A 13,894-nucleotide genomic window follows, 5' to 3' on the forward strand; every position below is an offset into this window, starting at 1 on the left:
TATTCTTTTAGCTGAATATATACACTTTGTATACTTTTTTATGTGATGTATTTTATAACAGAAAGTTAATAGAATTTTCATCTCCATGTACCAAGAAGAAGTATTACACTGAGTTGGATTTAGAATTTTAATTTTACTTATAATCTGTTATAGTTCTCTTTCAAGCAATTTCATCTAGTCTCCCCTTTTTTTCCGAGAACAACCCTGTTAAGGAAGTATTATCACTTGACAGATGAGTCAACTATTTATAAAGTGGCACTTTGATCTCTACCCAACAGTGAAGCCTTTGGAAAACAGTCCTTTGAGAAGCTGAGAAATGTTAATATATTACATGAGTTATGGTCTGTAATTGAATTTTGCCTTTTTACTTGAGTGACTTTAGCATATTCCAAGAGACTCTTTGAGGCAGTCTTCTATGTATGAACATATGCCAAAAATACTGGGGCTGATGTCACGTTTATTTGGACTTAGGCCTTTGTTCTTTGCTATCACTATTATTTTGTTTTCTCTGTTTCTGGGGAATATTAGTGAATTCACTTCCTGCCTGAATTGCTCAAAAATGATTAACATGAATGAAACAGATGTTTTGGAGGCATACTCTTGGTGGCCTCACTGTGTCTCTGGCCTCTCTGACTTTATGCAGTGATTTGGTTGTACATAAGCATCACATTTCATAATGCTGCTGGCCCTAGGATGCTCATATGCTACTAATAGTCACATATTCTACTAATGTGTAATGTTTTTGTTCATTGATTTTCCTCAAATGCAGTATTCTAATTATTTTTGGATGAACTTTGATGAGGTGACTATTATTGTTACTGTTATCATTATTATTAGACTTTAGCTTTTCTGTGTGGTTACAGCTGGAATTGAATGTTTTCCATTGAGGTATACTAGGTTTTTCCATATTTCCTTTTTTGCATGCTCTGCTACTATTTCAGTTATAATGAGTGTTTATTAGTTCTTTTGACAGTAGGCTATACATGGCATTATGAAAAAAAAAAAGTAAGTTTAGAAGAAATTAAATGAGATAACTTAAGTTGGACCCATTCTTTCGTTTAATCTGCTGCCAAGAAGTTCTCCCAAATCTTTTTTTGTGTTTGTGAAGTGCTAGAATTGCATTACCCCAGGTACTTAGGCTAGCCAGTATTTTAACATTCTTAAAAAAAGTTATTAGATAATGGAATAAGTCCTAAACAGTAAAGACCATCATGGGAAATTTTAAATTAAAGATGAAGAAAATAAATAAAATCTTTAAAAAAAAAAAAAAGGGCCAGCCCCGTGGCTTAGCGGTTAAGTGCGCGCGCTCCGCTGCTGGCGGCCCGGGTTTGAATCCTGGCCGCGCACTGATGCACCGCTTCTACGGCCATGCTGAGGCCACATCCCACATACAGCAACTAGAAGGATGTGCAGCTATGACATACAACTATCTACTGGGGCTTTGGGGGGAAAGAAAATAAATAAATAAAATCTTTAAAAAATAAATAAATGAATAAATAAAGATGAAGAAAAGGAGTACCATGCAAATTAGGGATATACCTAAGATCACTCACTGGTAAATCTAAGGACTCAGATTGCTTGAGTCTAGAGTGGACTCTCTTGATAAAGAAGAATAAAATAGTACACTGATTTTAATTTCATACAGCATATAAAGGGTGAGGTCCTAGTATAAATTTGTGATAATAGACAAGTATACTGTGTAGGTTATTAAAATAAATGTTTTTGTATACAATTTTGTTTTTATCTTGACAATAGAGAAAATCCACAGACATCTTTTTGTTTCTTGCCCTTTTTTGTCTTTAGCAAATATGAAAAATTATCCTGACAGCCTTCCTCCAAATCCAAATGAATCTAAACTTTAAAACTTACTTCTCATGTCCTTTCCTGACGCCTTTTTGTATGTTTTCAAAGGGATTAATTTTCATAAAGAAATGCTTCCTATAAATGTAAATCATTGCTCTTAACATTAAAGATAGAAAGCAGAAGTATAATCTTGATATGGTAGCTAAATATAGTGTTTATTATAATACAATTTTTTTTTAAATAATTTTATTTATTTATTTTTTTCCCCCCAAAGCCCCAGTAGATAGTTGTATGTCATAGCTGCACATCCTTCTAGTTGCTGTATGTGGGACGCGGCCTCAGCATGGCCAGAGAAGCGGTGTGTCGGTGCGCACCTGGGATCTGAACGCGGGCCGCCAGCAGCGGAGCGCGCGCACTTAACTGCTAAGCCACAGGGACGGCCCCAATATAGTACAATTTTAAAGAGATGATACAGTCTAATTCATAAAATTATTAAGCTGGAAGACAGCTATAGAAGGTGTCTAGAAAAAAATTTAGTGTGTTTTCCTGTACTCTTACATAACACTTCTGATGCCAGATATGTGGGGTTTTTTTCCCCACACTGACAAATTCTCTGATACCAGCTGGGTGTTCTACAATTCAATTCAATTCTGACACTAACCAGAGTTAGTGCAGACCCCACTCATTAAGGGCTCAGTTCCACAAGACTGCCCCTACTTCAGATGCCATTCACAAGTAATAGGTCCCCAGGTTACTCACAACTTCTGTCTGACTTGGCTACAGATTGTAGGTTCCCGCTACTCCCTCTTCAGGTTCGATAATTTGCTAGAGTGGCTCACAGAACCCAGAAAACAATTTACTTACCATTGCCAATATTTTAAAGGATATAAATAAACAGCCAAATGAAGAGATGCATAGGGCAAGTTGTGTAGGAAAGGATTCAAAGCCTCCATGCCCCTTCAGCACCTCCATGTGTTCACCAGTCCAGAAGCTCTCTGAACCTCCTTCTTTTGGGTATTTATGGAGGCTTCATTACATAGGCACAATTGATTAAATCATTGCCCATTGGTGAATATTTCAACCTCCAGCCCTGCCCCACGCCCCCCTCCCCCTCCCCAGAGGTCTGGGTGGGCTGAAAGTTCCAACCCTCTAATCATGTGGTTGGTTTCCCTGACAACCAGCCTTATCTTTAGAAAGTTACCTCATTAATATAAACTCAGATGTGGTTGAAAGGGGCTTGGTATGAATAACAAAAGAGTTTCCTTTTACCTTCTTGGCTCTTATCACCTAGGAAATTTCAAGCATTTTAGGACTTCTGCACCAGGAGTGGGACAAAGACCAAATATATATTTCGTATTATAAATCACAGTATCACAGAAGGCAAATGTAACTTTGCCTAAACTAAGTTTAGAAAGTGATTGTTCACCTCTCTGCCTCCATGAAATTGAATAGTCCTCCAGAACTACTGAATGGGGAAGTATTAACAAGTAAGAGCTTTTGGTTATAAACAAATAGAAACTATAATAGGAACTACTAGATATTGGTGAAATAAAAGGGCAAATATTTCAAATGAATGTGCCACAGATGAAGCTTATTTTACTACATGGAAATATATTTATAAAGGATTAATAATTAATTTATTTTGCTTGTTTATTTCCCCTCTTAACTATAAGACTGTTGTTTCCTGACTCAAATGGTATTATGTGATTGTGGCACAGAGTCATGCTTTTTAAGTGCTTATGATAGTAACCAGTATGTTGGGAAACGGAGCTTTATTGCCTAGAAATAAAGATGATATGTTTAAGAAATATTTGTGGCAAATATATTGATGTGTGGATTTTCCTTTCAGTACAACAAAATGTAAGATGAATTGGGGGATACAAAGGGAGATTGATAGATATCTGATAAAACAATATTGTAAAAAGATAATGATGGAATCTAGGTGATAAATATGTATTCTTTCAACTTTCCTGGTTGTTTGAAAATTTTTGTAATAAGATGTTGGGGGAAATATATATTATGTTGGAGTTAATATTTACATTTAGAATTCAGAAAAAATGCGTAGTCTGTTGGAAGTGGCTCTTATGCAAAATATATATGATAGGCAAAAAGACATTGTTTTTTGACTAAAAAACTTGTTAACCCATACAATTTCTAAATGGCTTTTTCAATTATATTTTTCATTAATATGAGCATACGCTGTAAATAAAACAATTATATGAAATCGATTCAAAGAATATGAATACTACAATAGTTAACCTAAGAATATTTAGGGAACAAGACAGAATGATCTGCAGGGACAAACTTCCTTGTCAGATCTTCTAAAAGTGCTGGATAATATATTTGAAATACTTGTTTAAAGCATGGTTGAGCTGGCTGGAAACTAAGGGAAACACTCAGGTTGAAATGACAAGGATGCTTGATTCCACAAGAGTAAGCAAACTCAAAGTTTGCCTTGAGGCCATCTGCTGGCATCTGGCAATGAGGTGCTCCGTTTACAAAGGCTGTGTACTCAGAGGATCGGAGACAAAGCCTAGGGCTCAAGCAGAGTGGGAGACTGGATCAGAAATCCCCACATCAGCCTAGGACCCTTGAAGGGCACTGTCTTCCCTGAGAGAACTAGAAGGAATGAAGGTATGAGATGCAAAAAGGAATAGTGGGTAAAAAATAATGTTAAACTTTTGGGAACCTAAACAAAAATTGATTGTATGAACCATAAACACTAATGTCTAATTCAAGGGGTTAAAAATTAAGATAAAACCCTGGACAGTAACAACATATAAATCAGAAGAGGAGTGAAGAAGTTAAAGCATTATAAAATGGTCCTTCTACTTTTCAGGAAGAAGAAAAGAGATACTTATTAATACTAGATTTTATTAAGTAAAATATACACTGTAGAATTTCTAGGGTAATCACTAAAAGAATAGAAATAGAGTATATAATTTTTGAACAAACAGAGTGAAAAGGTTGGATGAGGCAAAAAGATTCAACCCAAAAGAAGGCAAGAATTGGGGGAAGGTGTAGCATGCAGGGGAAAAAAAAACATAGAAAAAAAGATGGAAAACAGAAAACACACTATGAGCTAGTAGAATGAATTTTAAAAAATCAATAGTCATTGTCAATGTAAGTGGGCTAAATTTTTTATTTGCAAAGATTGTTGAAACAGATTTTTTTCAAAGTTTTTATGAGACACCTAAAACATAGAAAGTTTAAAAGTTAAGAGAATGAAAAAAGATTATACTAGTTGAATACCCAAAGAGAGCTAGTAATGTTATACAAATAGTCTTTAAAGCAAAATCATTAGTAGAGATTACTAGAGATCAATTTTGACAGAAAAGTCAATTCACCAGGAAGATATAACAATTCTAAATGTGTATAACATAGCTTGAGTATACATAAAATAAAAATTGACAAATTCATTGTCTTAGAGATTTTAATTCCCTTCACGTGGTAATTAATACATTAAGTGAACAAAATATCAGTAAAGAAATATAAGATTTGAACAATATAATTAAAAGCTTGGTTTAATGGACATGTATAGAGTACTATATACAACAACTGGAGACTGTACTTTTTTTCATAAATAAAAAAACATTTTTAAAAACTGACCACATTCTAGGCCATAAAGTTCATGAAAATTTCAAAGGATCACTTGTATTTACTCAACAATTAATTACTGACTGCCACATGCCAGGCACTGTTATTAGAGCCAGGAAGGTAGCAATGAACAAAACAGACACACACACACAAGTCTTTGGCATCATAAAGTTTACATTATAGTGAAGGAAACAATATGTAAATAAGTAGGTAAAATATATAGTATGTTAGGTAATCCTGTGTACCATGAAGGAGAACAAAGCAGGGACCGGGGCTAGGGAGTATTGAGTGGTAGAGCGAGTGGACTGCAATTTTAAATACGGTTTTATCAGGGAAGGCCTCACTAAAAAGGTGAAATATGAGTTAAATCTTAGCAGTTTGGCTGGAACAGTGAATGAGAGGCAGAATAATAACAGAATGGATCAGAGAGGTAGCAGGTGGCTCTGTAGTATAGGACTTTGTTTGCTCTTGTAAGGAATTGAGATTTTTCTCTTGAATAATAGGGGAACTCAGTATATGATTTGGAACCAACTAGTGAATGGATCACTGAGATTCTATGTTGAGAATAGAGCTTTGAAGGTCAAGGGCAAGGAGACCAGTTGGGAGGCTATTGCAATAACTGAGTGAGAAATGGTGCCCGTTTAGAGCTGATTGGTAGCAAAATGGATAAGGATAGAGTGGTTGGATTTTAGACATATTGAAGGTTTGCTGACAGGATTTGCTGACAGACTGGATGAAGAATATGTTAGAAAGAGAAGTCAAGGATGACTTCAGGTGTTTGGACCTGAACAACTGGAAATTGCCATTGACAAGATTCTTGGCTCTTGACACTCATGAACACTTTATAAAGTCTAGGAGAAATTCCACTTTGTTAGATATTCTACCCTGTTGAGGTCTGAAAAGAAACATGAAGAGAAAATACAATCAACAATTTATAAAGTAGATTTTATTACATCTGCAGATCTCATAGTTCAAGGAAAGACCTTGATATATAATATATGAACAACATTCAAGTTGCGGTATGTCTACCTTTATGTGAAATATATTTGTTTCCTTTGATGAAGTGTAGACACAACTTTACTTAATAATTCTTCACCCTTTTATTATATATTTAAACTTAACTCAAAAAACTATGAACAGATGATGTAACCTCATTTGTAACTATAGTAATTACTCTCATCCATCTCTCTCCTTGAAGAGGATACAAGATAAGTACCATTCAGTTCCTATTTTTGTATTCTTCCCTCTTCTTTTTTCTTCTTCACTGATAACCATGTTCAAATAATAAAATATTCAGCTTGCTGTAGATTTTGATACTTATTACTTACCTCATTACGTTTTATAGAAAGAGATACTTGGGGGCCAGCCTGGTGGTGCAGCAGTTTAGTGCTCGTGCTCCGCTGCGGTGGCCTGGGGTTCGCAGGTTCGGATCCTGGGTGCGCACCGACGCACTGCTGGTCAAGCCATGCTGTGGCAGCATCCCATATAAAGTAGAGGAAGATGGGCACAGATGTTAGCACAGGACCCATCTTCCTCAGCAAAAAAAAGAGGAGGATTGGCATTGGATGTTAGCTTAGGGCTGGTCTTCTTCATGAAAAAAAAGAGAGAGAGATATTTGAGTTTTGTCAGTACCTGGAGAACTAAGGAGCATCTTTCTAAATTTTAGTGAGATAACAAATGATAGCTTTCCTTAGAAAGCTAACATGTAGGCCTCAGCAGTGTTGAAGTGGTTGAAAAAAAGACATTACTTTGGTGAAACTTTAATGAGCACTCTGATCACATGTGGTTATTGCTATGAGAGGATATGCATTTGCCTTTTAGTTCATAGGTTTTATAAATAAATATTGTTTAAACCTAAAGCCCTCCCATTAATTCAACTTTTCCTGATCCATAGGACTGTGCATTGTCGTTATAGTTTTTTAGAACACTAAGCTATGATTTTCCAAAATAGAGATAGCTTTCTGATTGTAGAAGTTAATACATGATTTTTTTCACAATATAATATCATTGCCCTCTTTTCATGTCAATAAACATAGGTCCACATCATGCATTACAAGGATGCACCACCATAATTTATTCAACCATGGACTATTGGACTATTTCCAATTTTTTGCTACTATATGGACATGGACTATTTCCAATTTTTTGCTACTATAAACAATGCTGTAATAAACCTCATATTCATATTTATGATGAGATGTATAATTATGATGAGATATATGATGATATATATATATATATATCACACACACACACACACACACACGCACCCCTTTGTGCATTTATCTGATTATTTCCTCAGAATAAATTCCTGTAAGTGGAATTACCATCTCAGAAGTTATTCACATGTATAATATTCTTGATATATATTGTCAAATGTCCCTGTCACCATTTTGTGAAATTACTCATTTCATCATACCCACAGTTGAAGTAATATCTTAAAGCATTGACAATTAAAAAGGTGAAATTTGGCACCTTGCTGCTTTAATTTTTTTTATGTATTAAATTCTCTCTTATTTTAAAGATTTTTCATAATTAATAAACTGTATTGTTTAGAGCAGATTAGAGCAGTTAGGTTCACAGCAAAATTGAACGTATAGAGATTTTTCATATACCCTCTGTCCCCACCTGCTTTAACTTTTTTGCTAATGGTGATTGCAAACATCTTCCTGTATGTATGGGCTATTTGTATTATTATATGAATGGCTACTATTTAATGTGTGCCAGTTAAAGCTAAAGGCTTTATAAACATGATCACATTTAATCCTCACATCCTAGTATGTAAGCATATATTATCCCCATTTTATAGCCAAGGATACTTAGATTAGGTAACTTGCTCAAAAAGTATATACAGGGCCGGCCCCATGGCTTAGTGGTTAAGTGCGCGCATTCTGCTGCTGGCGGCCCGCATTCGGATCCCGGGCACACACCGACGCACCGCTTCTCTGGCCATGCTGAGGCCGCGTCCCACATATAGCAACTAGAAGGATGGGCAACTACGACATACAACTATCTACTGGGTCTTTGGGGGAAAAATAAATAAATAAAATTATAAAAAAAAAAAAAAGTATATATAATATGTGTCAGAATTCTAACTTGAGTCCTTCTGACCTCAAAGTCCAAGCCCTTCACCATCATATTAGAAACTGAACCACCTTGGGAGATAAGGCATTCCTCTCTTCTAGAGGTATTTGATAAAAGAGAAGACATATACTCTTTTCTCATTCTCAGGTGTGTTATTAGTATAGGTCAGTGGTCTTAACTGTACCCTGAAACTTTCACGAGTGTTCTGCCAAACTTTGATCAACATGAAATATCTAATTTTACTAACTGTAAAGGCATCCTATTACAATGTTATTTATTAAATGGAGTATTGAGAAGAATAAGTCATGCAGCATTATATAGATGGAATAGTCATTTTTACAAATAAGACATTCATCAGGCTGTTGTTAGAGAAAAAGTGTTTTGTATTATTGGAGAACTTTGCCATGTGATCATGTGAACCAGCACAGTCAGGTCAGTAGATAGTTCTGCATAGAGAAAGTACTGAAAGGTGAATACAGAGAAAAAAAAATTTTTTTAAGTTCAATCAAATAAATGTCTTCTTCCATTTGGTGAAATATAACTTGATTAGATGAAGAGAAACCTAATTATTTAATAAGGTCACAATATGAATTAGAAATGTTTTTTCTTTATCATTTATGAGATTCTTAACATACCACAAAAACCAGTTACATCAAGTTCTCTTCCAGTTTCTAGTATGGCAAAAGTTTAGAAATCAAGTTCCCTTTTGTTAAAATCAGAGGGAGAAACTGTGCGGATGCAATTCAGTGAAACTGCCCCACTTTTTTCCTTGCCCTCAATGAATAAAGTCATTTGAATAAGATAATTCTCTCAAGGGGGTAGAGTTTTTTATGTCTTATATGACAAATAACTGGGCAGATTTTATGCAGACCTCTGTAAGAACTTTTGTGATCTCAATATAGAACTTACCCTAATGCTTATGATTAAAATATCTAATCAAGAGGTATAGTAATAGGTAGATAATTCATCTAGGTAACTGAAGGGTTGGTCGGCTATTCCACAGAGGCATATATTCTTAGTGGCTAAGATTTGTATGGGTTACTTCCTGTAGCACCTAGTTTTTCTTTCTAAAATACATTACTCCATAGCTTGCATGACTGCATTGGCAGAGCGTGCCAACCACACTTGCATCCTCATTGGATATCTCAGAGAAGCTACTTCTTATTGTAGAAAGACTACTGAAATTGTCTAGAGACTAGGGAGTCTGGTCTTACTATGCCATTAACTTCTCATGTGGTTTAGAGAATGATACCTAACCTCTTTGGGCTTCAGTTTTCTCACCTGCAGAATGAAGGCATCACTCTAGATCAGTACTAGTTCTTAAATAAACTTCAGCGTGCATTAGAGGGCTGTTAAAACAAATTGTCCAGGGCTGGCCCCGTGGCTTAGCGGTTAAGTGCGCCCGCTCTGCTACTGGCGGCCCAGGTTCGGATCCTGGGCGCGCACCCACGCACCGCTTCTCTGGCCATGCTGAGGCCGCGTCCCACATACAGCAACTAGAAGGATGTGCAGCTATGACATACAACTATCTACTGGGGCTTTGGGGAAAAAAAAGGAGGAGGACTGGCAATAGATGTTAGCTCAGAGCCAGTCTTCCTCAGCAAAAAGAAGAGGATTAGCGTGGATGTTAGCTCAGGGCTGATCTTCCTCACACACAAAAAAAACAAATTGTCCAGCCCTACCCCCATAGTTTCTGATCCAGTAGGTCTGAAGGAGGCCCCAAGAATTTGCATTTCTGATCAGTTCCAAGGTGATGCTGCTGGTTTAGAGACCACTCTGAGAACCACTGATCATCTCTGCCGTGTCCCTTGTAACTCTCAGCCTTCTGTGATTTTATATGTGTTAGGCAGATGTTTGTTGGTTGGTTGGCTCACTAAAGATCTCAGGCAGTCTGATAACTCTAAAATAGGCTTTCATAAAGAAAACCAGTCACAGAAATTCAGGCATATCTAATTTTCATAAATGGAAACTAGATTTTTTTCAGCTTTATTGAGGTATAATGGACAAATAAAATTGTAAGATATTTAAGTGTACATCTTGATGATTTGATAGATGTATACATTGTGAAAAGATTCCTCCCTTCTAATTAACACATACATCACCTCATATATTTATCTTTTTTGGAGGGGGTGAGAACATTTAAGTTCTACTCTTTTAGCATGTTTCAATTATACAATACAATATTGTCAACCATAGTCACCATGTTATACATTAGATCCTCAGAACTTATTCATCTTATAGCTGCAAGTTTGTACCTTTTACCAATCTTTCCCTGTTTTCCCCAGCTGCCCCCCCCAGCCTTTGTAACCACTTTTGTACTCTCTGTTTCTATGAATTTGACTTTTTATTCAGATTCCACATATAAGTAATACCATGCAGTATTTATCTTTCTCTATCTGGTTTATTTCACCTAGGATAATGCTTGCAGGCTCCATCCATGTTGTAGCAAATGGCAGAATTTCCTTCTTTCTTATGGCTGAATAATACTCCATTTTGTGTGTGTGTGTGTGTGTGTGTGTGTGTATGTATCATATCTTCTTGATCCATTCATCCATAGACGGACACTTAGGTTGTTTCAGAGAATGCTTTTATGTACAATGTGAGACATAGATTTAGTAGAGTAGTGACATTGCATATAGTATTGATTTTTTTGCTGTTATTTTTTGTTTTGTTTGCTGTTTTTCTTAAAACAAATTGCTTTTTAAAAACTTTTATTAAAGTAACATATATTCAGAAAAATGAACAAATCATAAGTATATAGCTCACTGAATTATCGCATTTATCATAAACTATGTAACTAGTAAATAGAACGTTACCAGCACTTCAGAAACCTCCCCTTTGCCACCTCCCAATCACCCTCTCTTCTTTCCAAAAATAACCACTATCCTGAATTCTGACACCATAGATTAGTATTACCTGTTTTTGAACTTTATATGAATGAAATTATACAGTATATTTTCCTTTGTGTTTGTCTTTTTTGCTCAACATCATGTTCATAAGAGTAGTACATGTAGTATGTGGCAGTTGTAGGTTCATTGTTATTACTGGATATTATCTTTTCATGACAAATATTGTAGGAATATATGTTTTATGTATCCATTCTGCTGTTGAGGAACATTTCTGTTGTGTCTAGTTTTGGGCTATTACAAAAAATGTTGCTATGAACATTCTTGATCTTTCTAAACTTATTGACCATTTGTGATTCTTCTGTGAATTGTCTATTCATTCCGTTGAAATATTTATCTTTTTTATGGTTTTTAAAGCAAGTTTCGGATATTATTGGAATCTTTCACGTGTTGCAAACATTTTTTCCCTATTTGCCATTTGTTTTTCCATCTAGCATATATGTTTCGTTTTTGTTCCATTATCATTTCTTGATTTTTTTTTTCTTTTTATCGTGGTAACACTGGTTTGTAACATTATATAAATTTCAGGTGTACATCATTATATTTGGATTTCTGTATAGATTACATCATGTTCACTACCCAAAGACTAATTACAATCCATCACCATACACGTGTGTAACCACCCCTTCCCCTCTGGTAACTACCGATCCAATCTCTGTCTCTATGTGATTGTTGTTGTTTTTATCTCCTACTCATGAGTGAGATCATACAGTATTTGACTTTCTCCCTCTGACTTATTTCGCTTAGCATAATACCCTCAGTGTTCATCCACGTTGTCACAAATGGCTGGATTTCATCGTTTCTTATGGCTGAATAGTATTCTATTGTGTATATATACCACATCTTCTTCATCCATTCGTCCCTTGGTGGGCACCCAAGGTTTCTTGGGGTCTTGGGTATTGTGAATAATGCTGCAATGAACATAGGGGTGCGTGTATCTTTACACATTGGTGTTTTCATGTTCTTTGGATAAACACCCAGCAGTGGCATAGCTGGATCGTATGGCAGTTCTATTCTTAATTTTTTGAGGTATCTCCATACTGTTTTCCCTAGTGGCTGCACCAGTTTGCACTCCCACCAGCAGTGCATGTGAGTTCCCTTCTCTCCATATCCTCTCCAACACTTGTTTCCTGTGTTATTAATTATAGCCATTCTGACGGGAGTGAGGTGATATCTCATTGTAGTTTTGATTTGCATTTCCCTGATAGTTAATGATGTTGAACATCTTTTCATGTGCCTGTTGGCCATCTGTATATCTTCTTTGGAGAAATGTCTGTTCAGGTCTTTTGCCCATTTTTTAATTGTTGTTAGTTTTTTTGTGGTTGAGATATATAAGTTCTTTATATATTTTGGATATTAACCCCTTATCAGATATATGGTTTGCAAATATCTTCTCCCAATTGTTAGGTTGTCTTTTCATTTTGTTGATGATTTCCTTTGCTGTGCAGAAGCTTTTTAGTTTGATGTAGTCCCATTTGTTTATTTTTTCTATTGTTTCTCTTGCCCGGTCAGATGTGGTGTTTGAAAAGATGTTGCTAAGACCGATGTCGAAGAGCGTACTGCCTATGTTTTCTTCTAGAAGTTTCACAGTTTCAGGTCTTACATTCAAGTCTTTAATCCATTTGGAGTTAATTTTTGTGTATGCTGTAAGATAATGGTCTACTTTCATTTTTTTACATGTGGCTGACCAGTTTTCCCAGCACCATTTATTGAAGAGACTTTCTTTTCTCCATTATATGTTCTTGGCTCCCTTGTCAAAAATTAGCTGTCCATAGATGTGTGGGTTTATTTCTGGGCTCTCAGTTCTGTTCCATTAATGCATGTGTCTATTTTTGTGCCAGTACCATGCTGTTTTGGTTACTATAGCTTTGTAGTATATTTTGAAATCAGGGAGTGTGATACTTCCAGCTATGTTCTTTTTGCTCAGGATTCTTTTGGCTATTCGGGGTCTTTTATATTTAGGTCCTTGATCCATTTGGAGTTAATTTTTACATATGGTATTAGGTAAGGGTCCAACTTCATTCTTTTGCATGTGGATATCCAGTGTCTGCCCAGGACCATTTGTTGAAAAGACTGTCCTTTCCCCATTGAATGATCTTGGCACCCTACTCAAAAATTATTTCACTATATATATGAGGGTTTATTTTTGGGCTCTCTATTCTATTCCGTTGGTCTGTATATCTGTCTTTATGCCAATACCACCCCAGTACCACACTGTCTTGATAACAGTGGCTTTGTAATAAGTTTGGAAATCAGGAAGTGTGAGTCCTCCAATTTTATTCTTCTTTTTCAAGATTGCTTTAGCTATTTGAGGTCCCTTGAGATTCCATATGAATTTTAGGATGGGTTTTTCTATTTCGGCAAATAATGTCACTGGGATTTTTGTAGGGATTGCATTGAATCTGTAGATTGCTTTGAGTAATATCAACATTTTAGCAATATTAAGTCTTCCAATCCCTGAACATGGGATGTATTTGTATTTACTTATGTATTTTTTAATTTCT

At 35.7% G+C, this 13,894-nt stretch overlaps 1 protein-coding gene across 9 annotated transcripts in view; it reads left to right on the forward strand.

The window, feature by feature from the left end:
- WDPCP (WD repeat containing planar cell polarity effector) overlaps positions 1–13,894 on the forward strand; it is a 380,072-nt gene that overhangs the window by 168,029 nt on the left and 198,149 nt on the right. The gene's annotated exons all lie outside the window — the stretch shown is intronic.

The sequence above is a fragment of the Ceratotherium simum genome, chromosome 11 (genome assembly GCF_057802395.1).
Source record: "Ceratotherium simum simum isolate JZ-2026a chromosome 11, ASM5780239v1, whole genome shotgun sequence".
Classification (NCBI taxonomy): Eukaryota; Metazoa; Chordata; class Mammalia; order Perissodactyla; family Rhinocerotidae; genus Ceratotherium; species Ceratotherium simum.